At 40.3% G+C, this 17,571-nt stretch overlaps 1 protein-coding gene across 2 annotated transcripts in view; it reads right to left on the bottom strand.

Annotated features, from left to right (window-relative positions):
- raver2 (ribonucleoprotein, PTB-binding 2) overlaps window positions 1-17,571 on the bottom strand; it is a 160,620-nt gene that overhangs the window by 45,275 nt on the left and 97,774 nt on the right. The window lies entirely within an intron of this gene.

The raw sequence follows: 17,571 nt of genomic DNA, 5'->3' as shown, positions 1-17,571 counted from the left end.
TCATTAGCGCGCAAGTCTGATTTAGCATCATATTTTCAGCAAGGAGTTGATGTATGAGCGTGAAGTCACATGTAAAGAAGAAGAAGGGACCTCTCAACTGCAGCCCAAACACTCCAGGGGGAGCGTCTCAGGCTCTAACTCCCAGGGAAGATCTGGCAGCCCTCACCACTAAATATTACTCTGTTCTCCAAAAAACCATGATGACAGTAACCTGCTGCTGTGCGTTTGCAAAGAGGTGCTTCAAGAGCACCCTGATCTCTCCTCCACCTCCTTCTATTCACAGCCAGCCTGTGTTCTCCCTGCTCCATTAGTTAGACACTGCATCCATCCCGCCGAGCCTCGCATGGGGGAGGCAGAGCCAAGGACGTCACTGTCGGATGCCGTGCGTGTTCTTGTGTGTGTGTTTTGTATTGTGGCAGCGGTGGTGATGGTGGTGGGGTGTAGCACCTATGAAATGATGCAGCCAAGCATGAAATCACCTCTCTTCAGCTTTAAAGGGCTTACATGGATTTTTAATGATGAGCCCGTATCTTTTATATGCCAAATATACTCAATGACTCCATTCTTTTTAATGCATATTTAACAGTAAGAAAGCGGGTCTATAACAAGATTAATGGGATGTACATAGATAGATGCTGGTGTCTCACTCTCTTCGGGTTAACATTGAAGGTGTCATTACGTGAGGCATCCCTTTGCATTTTTAATTCAGTGATTTTTGTGGGTTAAGCAAACTGGCCATCCAGCTGATATTAAATAAGGAACAAATCTTTAATTCTGACAAAACACTAAGCGTTTATTTCAACCGCTTACAACATTGATAAGCAGCATATAAGCAATTCAAAATGGTTTATAACACTATAGCACTGTAAGCAGATTTAAGTAAATTTTAAACACATCACCAAATGTACACGTGTTTGGGTATAAATTTCAAATCCATATATCCAGTTAATGTATATTGTGTACAATTAACATGCATTGTAAAACACTTTGAAATACTTAAATAGATTTTGATTGTGATTAACTCTAAACTGTTTTAAACCTTAACCTGCAAAGCATTTGTGCATGTGCATAATCATTCAATAAAGTAGTAGTAAGTAGTAAATAATAGTAATAAATTAGTAATACTTCTGAAACACAACACCTTTGCTTTCATCATGGCTAGTAGGCAAGGATTTCAGAGAACAGACCCTTTAGAGACTAAAAAGCAGAATATCTGGGTCTACTGCATCAATTTTAAAATCACATAAAAAGTGAATGTATCATTTGCACATGCTTAATAATAAAGCAACAATTGTGTGAAATTTAAAATTGTTCATACTGTCCTCATATAGATTAAAAGTTGTTTTAATGTGATAAACTTGCTGATAACAACTTTTCAGAATGTCGTAACAAATGTATTACTTGTTTACACAGATGGGGCTACAATGACGTCGTACCGTAGAAATGAAAGTATTTGATTATTTTAAATATCACAGTGTTTAGTTTGATCGCCAGAAAAAAAAAAAACATGTTAGACAAGGTGTTTGTCAACGTGCTGCACAGAGGTGAGAATGTACTTGCATAAAATTTCATCAAGAGCTCTGTAGCAGCTCCCATCTGCTCAGCAAAATGAAGGAAAAAAATCTCTCAAGTATGTGGCTGTACCGCCAGAGGGGAAAGCCAATCAAATTAATCACTTACTCTTCAACCCTACTGGGATTCACTGTCTGCATGAATAGAGAAAACTGTATTTATAATGGGGCATGACCCACTGATAAGTACCACTGGTGAAGTGTATGTTTAAATTAATGGGAGCTAGTCACATGTTGCTGGTGGGGGGCAAGAAGTTGCCCCAAAATACATCTCATTGAGAAAAAAAAATCAACACTCAGGCCCTTATGGGGATTTTTTATACAATTAAAATCTTTATGGGCACTTCCCTTCAGGTTCTAATTGTGTCAAGAAGAGATTCAGGGCAGCCGGCCTTGAATGCCCCATTTTGCATCTGCAGAGACATGCTGGAAATGTGTTTGCCTTTCTGCTCCATTTTAAACTCTACCTAAGTCAACGAGTAAATTTGCATGACATTTCTGCACCAAAGGCACTTTTTGCCATTGTTGGCGTGTGTGCCTATGGCTCTGTGAAGAAGAGGGAAAGCTTGTTGTCTCGGGAAAAAAATGAGCTTCAGCATGTGTGACAAACACTTTACGGGAGTCTTTACATAGCCAAGGGCTTCCTAGCTGGCACTCAAGCATGTGCTGCTGTCAGTGGAAATACTCACCTCTACGGGCCACCGTTGTCAGGTTACAAGTCAATAGAGGGAAATTGTATGCAAATGTGACCTTTAGTTGAGTTGCCCATCATACTGCAATTTAGGACAGTTTGTTCAATTTTTATTTAAGTAACTCAATAATTGTTCTTCCAGGACTAGAGGGAGAGTCACACAAACTCACGTGTCCAGACAAGATCATAAGGAAATACAAGAAAACATATTTAGGATTTTCTCCTCAACATTGCTGTAAGAGAACACTATTTGTGGTCCCAGGCTCCCGAGTAGTGTGTGGACCTCCCCGTGTGGACGAGCGGTTGCTTGCCAGTATTGGCTTCCTGCAGGGTGGGGGATGTTCATTCATCGCTAATTATGTGTAGGTGGCCGTGCAGTATGGGTATGCGTTGCTAATCGGTGTGTTTAGCTACACGTGAGTGTTAATATGGCGCTCCAGTGCCTTTGTGTGTGTGTAAGGCGCGGAGCCTCCCTGAAGCGGCAGTCCAGCCTCTCGCCTACCCAGTGGAGGAAAGGTTGCCTTGCCTTTTTTATATGGTAGAAAAACTCTTGTGTATGACTGAAGGTTTTGCATCTCACATTCTGTATGGTTTTAAAAAGGTATGCATGCTGTGAAAGACTTTCCAAAGAGAAATGTTTGTTGGTTTGCGAATGGAACGTCTCTGACCCTCCCTCTTCCAAGTAAGACGAATCTCTATTTTGTTTTGACATCAACTCTTTACCCCATTAAAAAAAACATGGTTTAGGATACTATTTTAAAGTGCTGGCAAAGATGAGATATTAATCTCCCAGTTTACTCCTTGAGAGCAGTTGGTCACCAAGTGGATGAGGTTCCCTAGCCGGTCTGGCAGTCTCGTTTCAGGGCCCATAGCAAAGGTCTGGGCCAAGAGGTTGCAGCCACTGTTCTTAGGGAGATGCAGAATTAAAATTTTCTTGTGTTCTAACCTTTGCCTCGTTAGAGCACAGACAAGGCTTCTTTCACAACGTTACTTTCAAAGCTGGGTGAACACCAACGGCTCAGGTACAGCTGCGGTTATGCTGGGAAAGCGAGCTGTTCTCCTGGGGTACATGTTGGCTTGCCGGCTTCTGTCAAGTCTGTGATGCTGTCGCTTGTTAATTAAAATATATCTGGCATAACAGTAACTTCTTCGGCTAGGCTTACAATTCCATTGGCCAGATAAAACTTTAAAAAAAAAAAAATAGTGTGCTTTGACTGATGTTGGATCAGATTGTCAGGTGGACACATCTGACACTATCACGGCTAATTGCTCATGATCTCAGTCTGTTTTCTCACAATACTCACTAGCCACTATAGTGCTATGGACAGAAAACATTTTCTCATAATTAATTAGAGGACCACAAGTCTTTCTGATGTCATTAAATGTAAAAGATTTATATGTCAGAACATAATCAGGGTTATATCTGGGTTTTTTTTAAACTATTCATTTGATGTACTTGGCACTTGTAGCATTTTTAAGTAACAATGTGCTACTGTTAACACATTTTAAAGTGATAACTTTAGCAACAGAAAGGTGACTATTTGCATAAAGGTGGATGCATTTTTCTTAACTGGAGTGGGAAGCTTGTTATTGTTTTTTGGCTCAAATCCAATAGCTGTTTTCAATGTCAATGAATGAGAAACAGATTTTGCACTTGTATTCACTGACAGACTTTCCTTGAGCAATGCTCTTAATGCTCTGCAGGAACTAATAACGCCAGTTGCCATTAGCTAGTTAGCTCAGTTAGCCATGCATCTAGTCATTCTATTTGCTGACTCTGTGTGGACTGGGAGCTCAGAGCACTGGGGGAATGTTGGTATGTTTACACCTCTAGTACGGTAGCTTTAGACTGCCAGGGTCGCTGATGCTCTTTGCTCCCAGTCCAGGCATTAACAGCTGCAGCTACAGTTAACAGTTGTTAGCCGTTACTTTAGCAGCAAGTAAAACTATCTGACAAAGCACATTCTGCTTGACATACTTAACAACTTCCAGCCTGCTCAGCAATGGAATGGCCGCTTAGTGTGGCCTGTGGTTCTGAGTCAAGACCTCAGGAAGTATGCTGTGCTTTGAAGCCAATATGACATAGTGGCTAAACTGTGGAATTACAACTTTGGGTCCATTACGTGACGCACACTGGCAACCAAAAGACTTTCCCTGTAGACTTACTTTGTAAACTCTGTAAAATCTACTGTAAAACAGTAGATATTACTTTTTTTGTCGCAACCCTCGCAAATGATTTGATTCACTATCAGACCTTGATCCATTTGGTCTGATTCCATATGGGAAGTCTACAAGAGCTGCACAATTAAATTATTTTAACCCCATTCTACTTAATGGAGGGCTAAACCAGAAGTTAGCCGCTCAGCAGTGGAATTTTTAGCGTGCTTGCTCCTGTGGGGCTGCACAATGTGAAAGTTATGAGGAAGATCTTGGTAATTCTATATCCGGAAGAAACTTTTTTGGCTTCATGAGCCACTGTGCAGCTTTCATAGGAATGAATCGAGCCCTGCCTCCAACGCTGTATCCAGTTATCTCAGACATCCACCGTCTGAGTGGGCTGTGCTGGAGGCATGGGGTGGTGACTGTATATACAGTATGTGATATCATTACCATATGGAAGTCCTGATGGCTCGTTTAAAGGCACAGTTTATGATTATGGGATGTGTGCATTTGTCCCTGGTTTGAGCATTTTGATACTTTTACTGTATTACTGTAGCACCTAGACTTGCTTTATGATAGAAAACCTTCACCAAGTTGTTTTGTGCCTTATCCTAACCAAACCTTTTCCATATCTGTGTAAGATCAGAAAATTGATGCATTGTGTTGTTTAATTTGAAAGACGTGTTGGTTTTAAACTTGGAGTAACCTTTCTCATTTAATAAAATCCCTCCTTTTTTGCATCTTTTGTTTGGGGATGTAACCTCTTCAAATGTGTATATTGCACCTATTCACAACAATGACAAAGTAATTCATTCTAGTTGAGTTATAAAGAAAAAAGTCGTAGCCTAATATTACGAGACTAATGTCATCATTTAATGAGAATCCATGATATTTTTACTACATGCTCTATATGCTCTGCTGATATGGTGGTATCCCTTTCAGATCGACGGACACAGATATGAAAACAGGAAACCGAAACTAACTGAAAACACTTCTGATCAGGAGTAAATCTCACCACAAATCCACACAGTCCCAAACAGAGCAGGTTTGCACCTCAGTTTTATATTGCAAAACTCTGTCAGCTGTGTTACCACTCTGTCACAAACTGGCTGCGACTCGCAGAGCAAGGTGGTAAAAAATACCCAATATTCTAAATATTCTTCTTCAGGGATACAAAATAAAATTCAACATTCCAGGTGATCTTTGAAGACACCCCAGGACATGCTGGAGGAAAGCTACAGGAGAAAGAGTCAGCCAGGGTTGCTCCACATGCACGTAGACCCAATCGCAGTATTGATGCAGTAGTTGTCTCATCCTTCTTTGATAACTCAAATATAACATGTTATTTGTTCATAAAAAATAAGTTATTCCATGTACTTCTCTATTGCCCTTCATAAAAACATTTGAATCATGCTGCTTGTTTGTAAAGAGGTGCAAAAAAAGGAAACAGGGGAATGGGGAAAAAATAAGAAATGTGGTATTTATTCCATAATCTCTGAGCACTGACTCCACATTATTTGACAGCTGAAAGTTTGTGGGCAGGCAGATAGATTGTCAGTCTGAGACGATTTGTCACGCAGGGCCTGGCGGGTCCCCATTCTGTTTCAGACACTCTGGCCCAATGTTTGCACCACTGACAGGATTGTCAGAGCTATTTGTCACAGCTCTGTTTAGTGATCAGATTGGTTGTACCCTCTGTGGCCTCTTCTTCTCCTGTCCGCAATAAATGGGAACAGTTAAACCATTGGCTCTTAATCAAATTATCCGCTCTGTGTATGGATGTTTGTTTCCTCCTTTCCAACTTCAATGACATATGAAGACAGAGGCCCACATTCACAGAGCGTTTGCCAACCAAACCAACCAAATCAGAATGTCATGGATGTCCTGCACAGGTTGTGCAGTAATGGAATAAATATATGCGTAATGAGCAACAGTTATGGACAGCTAACAACAGGATGTAGAGAGGCAATGCACATATATATTGTTGTGATTGTTTACAGCTCGTAAACAGGCAGTAAAATAAATAGATATGTATTCTGCGAAGTTCTGGTATAAATAGGTAGTATTAAAAAAGAGACACAGAGATGTACCAGTAAGTAGAGGAAATGTATAGTGTACTAGTGTGGTGCAAGTTAAGTGACATAGTAATGAGCTTGGAGCTCAAGACTTCAACAGTCTTATGACCTGAGGGATGAAACTGTCCCCGAGCCTGGTGTTGCAGGACCGGATCCTGCGGTACCGTCTGCCAGACAGCAGCAGGCGGAACAGTTTGTTGCTGGGGTGATTGGGATTTTGATGATTCTGTTGGCTTTCTTCCTACATGCTGGGTGTGGAGGTCCTCCATGGATGACTGCTTCATCGTGGTGATGTGTTTTTCACCACTCTCTGTAATGCCTTACACTTGAGGGCGGTGCAGTTGCCATTCAAGGCACTACTATCAATTGTGAATTGTTGAAAATTGCATAGAGTATCCAGGAGCCCATGTTCAGCCTTCTCAGTCTGTCTTTGTAATGGTGGTCCTTACTGATGTGAACTCTGAGGAACCTGAAGCTGCTGAGTCTCTCCACTATAGTCCCATTGATGGGGGGGGTCCTTTTCTCTGTTGCTTCCGGTGGTCCATAATGAGCTCCTTTGTTTGGCTGACATTGAGATTGTTTCCCTGGCACCAAGACATCAGGGTGCTTCCCTCACAGCCTTGGGTCTGCCCCTCAGGAAGTTCAGGATCCAATCACAACCCATGGTCTCTGAGCTTGATGACAAGCTGGGTGGGCACAATGGTATTGAATGCTGAACTGTAGTCGATGAAAAGCATTCTTGCATATGTGTTACCCTGCTCCAGGTGGCAGAGGTCAGTGTGGAGGGTAAGGGCGATGGCGTCGTCTGTTGATCTATTTGGTCTGTATGCAAATTGAAGTGGGTCCAGTGAGTCAGGGAGGATGGAGGGGGTGGAAGGTTTTGACTTGCCACAAGAAGCACTTTGTGATGGTGAATACAGCAATGTACTATTGATTTAATTTTCTGGATTGAGCGGATGGATCGAGCTCTCGTAGATCGAGATCCTCTTTGATTTATTTCATGCTGCAAATGTTTTGTTCCTTTCTTTTTGCCCCCTTGGATCAGCAAGACCTTTTGTCTGTATTTCTGTAGAAATTAGATATTCATCTTTGAAGTGTTCCCACCTTTGCAGCATTCACGGTCTCAATCAAACTTATTGTTATGCAACCATTTGACTTTGGTCTGTGCCAGTTTGGCAATATGACACATTCAGTAAAATAACAGTGTGTTTGACAGGAAGTCAATCACATTCACAAGACGTGAAAGTGTATTAGGCCTATATCAAAGTAGCAGTGGCTGCCATCAATTGCACAGTATGTTACATGAAAACCAATGGCAACCAACTTGAGCGCTTTGTAGTTTGTTTTTTTCCTCTCGCCATTACATTTCTGCTCTTTATCTCTCTTCCTTTGACTCTCACTTCAGAAAATGATGCGTATTCAAGTAACTGCGATGGCATCCACAGGGAAATCAATAGACATAGTGGCCAGGATTGTATAATGTCACAGTTCCAAAGATGTTTTTTTATTATACAGGGGAAAGTTACATTGCTTGTATGAATTTTCTACCACTCAACATTTCTTTTTTTCTTTACAGATAAAGTAAAAACAAACTGGACAAGTGATTAACAAGAGGTTGAGAATAACACTAGTTCGTGCTTAAATCCATACATTTACTCGTTTGGCAGATGCTTTTATCCAAAGCGACATTTGAGGAACAATATACAACCATCAGTAAAGTAAGTGATCACAAGTGACAATAGATACTAGTAAGACCATAGTAGATGTTGAGATATTTCACCACAGTCACTAAGGTGCATCATCTTGGCACCATGGATATCTCTACCAAATGTCATGGCAATCATTTTAACGGGTGCTGAAATATTTCAGTAAAAGCCAGCCTGCTGGTGCACTAGAAGAAAGTTCAGGGGGTCAGTAGGATTCATCCTCTGGGGACCACAAAGGCCTACAAAATCCCATCTTTATTCATCCAGTAGTTGGTGAGATATCGTGGTCTAAACCAGAGTGATGGACCAAAAAACCAAACCTGCCATCCCTAGAGTCATGCTGCTAACATGGATCAAATGTATTGGGCAGCTTTATGTTTCTTTAAAAATGTGGTTGCTGTTGCAAATTGATAGCGTTTAGTATAAACGTCATTTTTAGGGGTCAGAGCTGCACTGTAGTGTAGCACAAACGACTTGCATGTTTACGAGATGAGATTTCCATGATGAAAACGTTTTAAACTTTTTTGGGCTGGTTGAGTAATTTATATAAAAATGGTATTTTATTGGCTGCAGATCAGTCTAGTTGTGTTTGGAAGGATAATTTTGATTTCCGATGTTCCTATTTAGCTGTGCAGGCTCAAGGTTGTGTCATCCTTTCATTTTTAGTTTCAACTTATTATTGTAGCCCTTTCTCTACTCTGTAAAGGCTTACGTTATGATGCCTCAAATAGCGTTTCATCAATAATTTACTAATGCTTTGGCTGGTGTATATCTTCTTACAGTATGATGACGCATCCTTCGACTTTTCAATTATGGAAGACCTAGGAGCTGCACAGCATTTGGAAATTACTTAACTTAAAGAGCAATTTGTACAATGAGTATCTTATTGAATATACTTCCAGAAAAATTATGCTTTTTGTTTTACAATTCATACCAGGCATGCAGACTTTATGTTAGAGTGAAAAAACATTGCCATTACATTAATAACTCACTAATATTTACAATTACACTGTGGTACAAGAATCAGTTAGAAGCTTAAGGGCTTATATGTGGCACAATATGCTGACAGCAGCCTGAATTCAGAGCTGTCTTGCAGGCTTATTATGCAGGAGGATCACTGCAGGAAGACAGCTAGAGGAGTTAATGATGTCAGTCCTTCCAAGAAATACATTTATGATGTCATTTGGTGATAAATTTCCATTAGTTGGCCTGTTTTGTGATTTTTGTAAGTGCCAGGAAGGAGACATATGCAGTGGGCTTTTCAATGAAATTCTTGTGGATTCATATCATGGCCTCAGTTTTCCCTCAACACTGATTTGTTCTACCTTACTATATGGGCTATATGTGAAAAAAAGTTACTATATGTGATGTAGAGTAAGAGATAAAATGATTTGAAGCTTATCTTCATATCATTAATTTAGCACAGCCCTGTGAACGAAGAACACAAGTAAGAATCACGTAACCAAGCAATCTGATCCTCAAAAGGTGACAAGACATTTTCCTAATTAAGTCAGCTAGAAGCTGCAATACTTCTCCGTGCTCCGGGTGCAGAAATGAGTGGCCATCGGTTCAGGAGCTCCTCAGCTTTACCAAACTGACTGTTGACCCACAGCGTGCGGGTTCAAAGCTCCACTACGTGTGACCAGGATGTCTGCTGAATATGTGCCTGCCTACTTAGTGTCAGATGAAAATTAATAGACGCAGATGTACTCCACAGCTTAGGATAATCATGTAGCCCTTGGGGCTGAGTGGAAAGAAAACCACAGTCTAAATATCTCATTAATTCAAATTCAGGGAGGTCACGGTGAGGTTTTGCCTTCGTGGCACTGGCATTTTAATCAGAAGTCCGCCCAAGTCTTCATTAATAGACTAATGGAGATTATGATAGCAGGCATTGTAGTAAGAATACCTTTGCACATTTGGACTAAGATTTCGACTGTTGCTATTCTCTTCTGGAATCCACTGATCGCTGCTCTGCTGCTGAAACTGAGGAGATATTTTTCTCTGTATTCTGCCTGGCCCTGCATGAGATATACTGTACCTCCTTTAGATGTGCAATTTCAGCAGCATTTAATTTATAGCCTGAGGACCTGCTAAATGACACACATACATTTGAGCTGTAAAGGTGCAGTGTGAGACAGGTCCAGTGATTCAATAATCCAGATTTCCACATATTTATTTTTATTTCTTAATTTGTGTATTTTACTAAAGGACAGCACTCACTATTCCACTTTCATGAGGTGCTGCTCACTGTTAACAACAAAAGGACTGTTGATATAATGTGTTGCAACACAGAGTAAGAGTGGAATGTAAGACCTCAGTGAGACTGAGGTATTAATTCGTGACATCTTCAATTCATGATTAATTTCGCAGTTTCAAAACTAATTAGCAAGGGCTGCATAATGACAGCAGCAAGCTTAACATATGGAAACACATTCAAAAGGTGTTTCCATATGTTAATGTTAAAAACTGTATCTGAGATTTCAGTCAAAACAATACTTGTACAATGTATAACCAAGTCTCCTCTAAAGTAAGTAAGTAAGCTTTATTTGTCACAAAGTGGTTTAGAAAAACATTACAACACAAGTAAGAAATCACAGAAAATAAAGTGACCACATGAGCCCCATGAAAAATAGTGCAATCTAAAAACACAAAAAATTACACAGTATATAATAAAATACACAGTACATAGTAAACATACTCAATAAATACACAGTATGTAATAAAAATATACAATAAGTACATAAATGCAGACCTGCTGCATACAGGTTACCTAAACACCTGTCTAAACAGGTGTGTCTTCAGCTGCCTTTTAAAAGTTTTATGGCCTCAAAAGCTTGATCACCATGGGCGAGTGCATTAGACAGACAGCGAATTCTGATTATTTAACCTAAGAGAACAAGCTGATGAGTAAGGGTGAAGTATTTGGTGCAGATGGTGCAACTTTAAACCAGTGAAGAGATCTTAGTATAGGGAGAGTTTATTTGGCCTAGTGAAACATTCTGGATTGCCTGCACACAATCAAGGGCAAGACATGCTAAGAATGAGAATAGCGCATTACAGTAATCTATGCAAGATGAGATAAAGGCGTGTACAAGCATCTCTAATTCAGCAGTTGAAACACCCCACAGTTAACATATCTTTTCTAGAAAAATCATCATCTGGCCAGCTGCTTAACATGGCTGTCGAATGATGAGGATTGATCAAAAATGACCCCTAGATTTCGCAGGTTGGAGTGGGCAGCAGAGGAAAGAGGCCCAATTCTTTGCATGATCATGGGGCAACTTTTTCCAGAACAACTGAAACCTCTGTCGTATCAGCATTTTGCTGTAAAAACCCTTGCTGGGTTTGAACAAGAAGTGGAGTTGGATATCATCTGCAAATAAATTGTATGCAAGAGTAAATCTGTTTATGATCTGTCCCAAGGGTAGAAAATATAGAGAGAATAACGGGGCCCGTGGGAGCTAAGGTCTAAGCCTAAAGTTCATGGGTAAAGCAGGATCTATGTTGGTTTTGGTGAAATTAAGGTAGGACAGGTTTGGTTATTAACAAAATATCAAATATATATTTATAAAGATATTAATATTACACAAATTATAAATAAATATTAATAAATACAGGGCACCACCCTGGAATCAGGGACCAATAACCAAACATTAAAACAGTCTCAACATGGGTTTTGTCCACCTTTAAATGCCAATAATGAAACACTTTACATTAGTAGGGGGTAACAATGATGGATGAACACAATAGACAAATAACCGCAGTTATCGACTCCTTAAAATATAATTTTTATTTAAAGAGGCAGTATTCTGCTTTTTGGCTTTCCCCTCTCCTTTATTGAATTCTATCTCTTTTTTGTGCATGTAACAGGTTTGCAAAGTGAAAAAGCCTAAGTCCAGCCCAAACGGAGTTCCCATCTCCCACAGAAAGCTCTGCTCTGATCCGCTTGAAAACAGTTAGTTTGTAGTCCAGCCCTTCACTTCCTGTACTTGTGACGTCACAATGAAATAAAGCATAAAGCTTGCCAAGCGGCTAGCGGGGTCAGGCCAAGCTAGTCTGAGCGGAGGCCCTTTGGCTCGACTCGCCTTTGTTTGGTTTTCCATTGTAGAAATGTTGTACCTGTACCTGCTTCCAGGTACTTTTTTTCATATCACCTCACCTCCGTCAACGTTCCAAGCAAGCTGAGGTACTAAAATGTACTAAAATGTAAAGCAGGACAGACTGCTGATTGGTCAGACAGAATATTCACTATTCACTGCAACATCATTGCGTGCACCAGACAGAGGACAGCAGAAAGTTTTATATTTTACAGTTTTTGTATGGAATTTAATCACTAAATCCACTTCTGAGAAGTTTTGAGGTGAGAAATCAGTTTTACAAGAAGTGATGGCGGAACAAAAATGTGCTTGAATATTTTCAGAGTTCAGGAGCTCCGCAAGTGACTGTGGGGGAAGCCTGTGTCAACCCGTCGGAGGAGCGTGTGAGGCCGGCCAGCCGCCCGCTCACAGAGCCCTCTGCTCCCGCCGTCACACAGACCGCTGCAGCAACAACGGCAGAGGAAAACACAGCTGGAAGCTTTTCATACCGCTTATCTGACTTTACATTCTGAGGAATGTTGAATCCAGGGCTTGACATTAACTTTTTTGCTTTTTTGATTTTCCAAAGTTACTAGTCATACAGCATTTTCACAAGCCAAATTTTTGTTTTTGGGAAATTACGTTTTATACGATTAAAGTTGACAATGGTGTGCAAAATGTACTAATATTATCATTAGCTCTGATTAGGTTGTGTGTAAAGCTTCTTTTTTGAAAACATGTTTCTTAGATTCTTATTATATATAACAAAATTGCTGCATGGGTGTAAAAGTTTAATTAAAAAGAAAAAAACTTCACCAGAATCATTTGGATCTGCCTTTCCTCAGAGCTCTGACTAGATTTATGTTGATCATCACGAAGCTGTGGTAGCTCTGAGTAACTAGAAATACAAAACGGGTATACAGGTCTTTTTTCCAGATTATTCCCATACAGATGCATCTTCTGCTTTCCTATGGCATGACAACTTTTATTAAAACATAGTTCTATATTTTAATAATCAACTCTGGAAATGTAGTTGTGACAGGAAGATTTAATGTGATATAAAAGCAACTCTGCTAGTAGTAACACCACGACCCTTAATCATGAATATATCTAATTTTACAGCATTTAAGGGCACTTTCTCCGCTCTGCCTTTTCTCTTTCTCTCGTTCTTCTGCTCGGCTACGCACACTTAAGCACTGACTGACCGCTGTGAAGATGTGTGTGCGTGCGACCAGTCGCCTGTGATGACATACCATCAGGTTAAAAGCAGACGGGAGGCTGACGATCCACAGGTCTAAGGGACTGTGGCTGCCCTGTGACAAAAGTCTGGATGTCATATTTGGCGCGTGCACCCTTGCGAGAGAGGTGAGAGAGTGAGACGCGCATGTTGTGTGGATTCTCGTGATATTAAAAAAGCTTGCTTTGGCATTGCTGCTGCTGGTTAAGTTGATAATTAACAGCAGGCCAAAACAGCCCCTCGGTCCGACGGCCAGTTTAATTTCCACATCGTCTTCTTGTTTACCTGTGATGGACTGGCGACCTGTCCAGGGTGTACCCCGCCTTTCGCCCGATGTAAGCTGGCATTGGCTCCAGCCCCCCGCAACCCTGTATGCAGCATAAGCGGTTGACGATGGATGGATGGTCTTCTTGTTTACATTGCCGTCGTAGTAGCGCGAAAGACAATAGGCAATAGACAATAATGGACCAATGAGCAAACACTATGTGCAGGGAGTTGTAGTGTCACATTGCAATTCGTTTGTTATTTCAGTCTTTTGACAAGACTACAATTTGTCAACACGCCAAAGTGGCTAGTGGGAGTGACTCTGTTACCCGCAATGGGCGAAATCCACCCGCGGTTGGCGGGTGTTAATGTCAAGCCCTGGTTGAAACGTTTTAACTTAAAAAAGAGAAAGCTGTGTGGATCGCTGGTGTGTGTGTCGCATTGAACATTATGTTTAGGCAGTTGTGTGTGGCATCGCTATGACAACAAGCTACGTACTATCTCTGGGTACTATCTGCAATGGAAAACGGAGCAGGGCTGAGTAGAGTCCAGTCTATCGATTTGCGCTATGGTAGCATTTTTCAGCAAGCCAGCATAGATCGTCAGAACACCGGCAACAGTTCAACGTTTAGTCCTAAAAGACGATGCAACTCCGACTCTGTTTGGGCCTGGAAATTCACAATCACAACCTGTAAGTATGCTTTATTGGTTGTGAATTATCTTTAAAATAAACACAGCAATGTAACTTCACAGACTGTTCAAGTGCGGAGTTGTTGTAAACGTTGGCTAACACAACTAAAGTTATAGCTTTAATGCTAATGTTACACCTGATGTGAAAGCTACTGAGCAAACATTCAAATTGTTTGTCACCAATTTTTATGTAAAACTGAGATGAAATATGGTGATTTTTGTAGTGGTTTATGGTAAGATGTGGAACAATGATGTTGTGGACTTGGGAGTAACTTATACCATCTGCTAGGTTACGCTCGCAGTCTCAGAAGGGGCTTTGATTTGGATCACACTACCTTGTTTCTTACGACGCGCCCTTCTCTTCTTCTGATTGGCTAGTAGTCCTTACCTGGGAACTGCGCATGTGCAACTCCCAACAAAGATTTTGTACAAGTAAGATGCATCACTCTGTAGCTCAAGAGCGGAGCCTACAACACACAGGGTGAAAAGAGGAGCTGCAGCAATGTGCAGTATGAGAAAAATATGGTGTTTTTTGAAAATTAAACCATGTAAACCTGTTCTGGTACAACCCCTAAATAAAATTTTGAACCTGAAAATGAGCATAATACCACCTCTTTAATTTATTTACTTTAGCATAGATCAATGACCACAACTTCAGCCAAAAATCACTATCCTCTGCCCTAAGCAAAAATGTAACAAGTAATTTGTGATGTTCGTGCCTAATTGATAACCCTAAAATTGAGTATTCGAGAAAACTAAAACAGAAACAAAAGCATGCACTAATCAGCTAGCATATGTGTGCGTAAGAGCACAGCTGGAGCTTTTAGGTGGCAACTGTGAATTCCAGATTTGTGTGTTGATGAGCGCAAAGCGTGGATGTGTGGAGGTTATTATAGGGGAATAAGAAAGAGTTTTAGTCATTTTCGCTGCATGACGCCAGGTGAGGGGCTTGGACTAAAACTGGCACATTAACTCAATGCAAGGGGAGCTCACAATGGGCAAGGGGCAAGTTGATCCCACACATGATGAACACTAAGCCAGACCATAAGAAATTTCTTTTATTCATTTAGCTGACGCTTTTATCCAAAGCACCGGTTTTCTCACACCAAAGGCATGTGTCTTATACACTGCCCCATCACCACCCCAAACAACACAAAGCAAGCAAAAAAAAAATAAACCACCAAGGCAGTGACTCAATACCTGCAACCTAAATAAAAATAAAGCATCGCTAATCTACAGCATTTACATGAATTTGTAGAATTGTATTAGACAACATACTAGAAAACATGTTCAAACCCCACCAGCTACGCAGCTGACCCCTACTTGGGTCTCCCCAACTAAATAACATTATGTGAGCGTGCTCCCAAAAAGATCTCCTAACAACGGTTCGCCACCTGCTAAGCCACTCTGACCCGGGCTCTCCTGACGACTAAAGCAAGAACATCAATTCCGATTCAAATCTGATTCATTCACATCATGGCAGGACAGCCACTCGTCATGCAGCGTGCCAGCTCTTTATGCGGAGGACAAAAGCATAATACACCCACGGATCACCAACAGGTCCCTAACAGCTAGTCAATGCCCGCACCACTGACCTGCCAGTCAGACCAGACTAACTACTCCGCAACGTCAGTTACACCCGACTTCATTTCCACCCAAAATATAGGCTTATGTATGCCCTATGAAATAAACTGACACCAAAACTAAGGACATTTGCTGAATCATTTTAGTTCTGCAAAGCTACAATACCGTTTCAGTTAGTTATCGGAGGTTAAACAATGTTATTAATGGTGTCAAATAAAATCCTAGGGGTTGTTTTGGAATAAGAAATTATATTTGCAAAGTAACTATGAGATATAGGTGATGCCCTTGTTATCCAATGGTTTTCCATAGCCGTTCAATCCTGCGACACCATCAGTGAGGTGAAAGGCAGTTCTGCTTCATAGAGGGCAAACTTTGAGTACATGCATTTTCTAGTGCTGGTGTGTGTACATGCACGACAGGTATGTTTTTAATTAACAATTTTAAACACATTCATGTTGACTTTGTGAAATGAAACTCATGTGCATAAAGGATCTGTCTTGCATACATCCAAACACAGTCAGCGCAGATAAGGAGAGGATTAAAATAAAATTCAATTCTGTTATCAAGGCTAGATTATCCCAGAAGGAGCCCCAGGGGCAGGCGTTTTCTGTTGGACCCCCCTCATGCTGTGCTCCTCTGAAGCAGAATCATTTTATTGAATGTAAATCAATTTAGTGTCATTTTATTGATGCTAGTGCAGTTATCTGCCATTTAATACTTGCTTAAGATACAGAACTATCATCTGTTTTTCCTAAAAGAAAGCTAATAATTTGTAGGTTTTTGAAATTTTATTTCCTACATTGTTGTGAATTTATTATGTGTGAGGCTTTGAGAATATAGTATACAAACAGACTGCTTTGTATTTACTGCAATGTTGTATTTATTTAACAAATAAATAATAATCAATTTAAAAAATGACGATGACAATTGCAATTTGAACTTATGTTGGCTTTTATTGTTTGTGTGTTTGGCAGCTAAAACCACTGAGCTTACATTATACATATATATATATATATATATATATATATATATATATATATATATGAATAAATAATAATAATAATAAATAAGGACAATACCCCCTCAGGGGTCGGTCTTAGGACCCATTTTGTTTTCCTTGTATCTGCTTCCCCTTGGACATATTATCCATAAACATGGCATTTCTTTTCATATTTATGCTGATGACACACAAATATACTTGCCCGTCAGATCCACAGACCCTGGAATGCTGAGTTCACTTAATAACTGCCTTTGTGAAGTTAAAAAATGGATGTCAAATAATTTCCTCCAGCTGAACTCAGACAAAACAGAAATCCTGGTCATCGGGTCTCAGCAGATGGCAAATCAAATACTGCCATCTGCTGGTTCCCTAGTAAATCACATTAAGCCTGTGGCAAAGAACCTTGGTGTTTGGTTTGATAGTAATTTAAATCTCGAGCAGCACACCACAAAGCTTGTTCAATCATGTTTTTATCAACTTAGAAATATAGCTAAAATTCGATCTATGTTAACTT

Source organism: Micropterus dolomieu, linkage group LG05 (genome assembly GCF_021292245.1).
Source record: "Micropterus dolomieu isolate WLL.071019.BEF.003 ecotype Adirondacks linkage group LG05, ASM2129224v1, whole genome shotgun sequence".
In the NCBI taxonomy this organism is placed as follows: domain Eukaryota; kingdom Metazoa; phylum Chordata; class Actinopteri; order Centrarchiformes; family Centrarchidae; genus Micropterus; species Micropterus dolomieu.
This window is presented reverse-complemented; position numbering and strand designations above follow the sequence as displayed.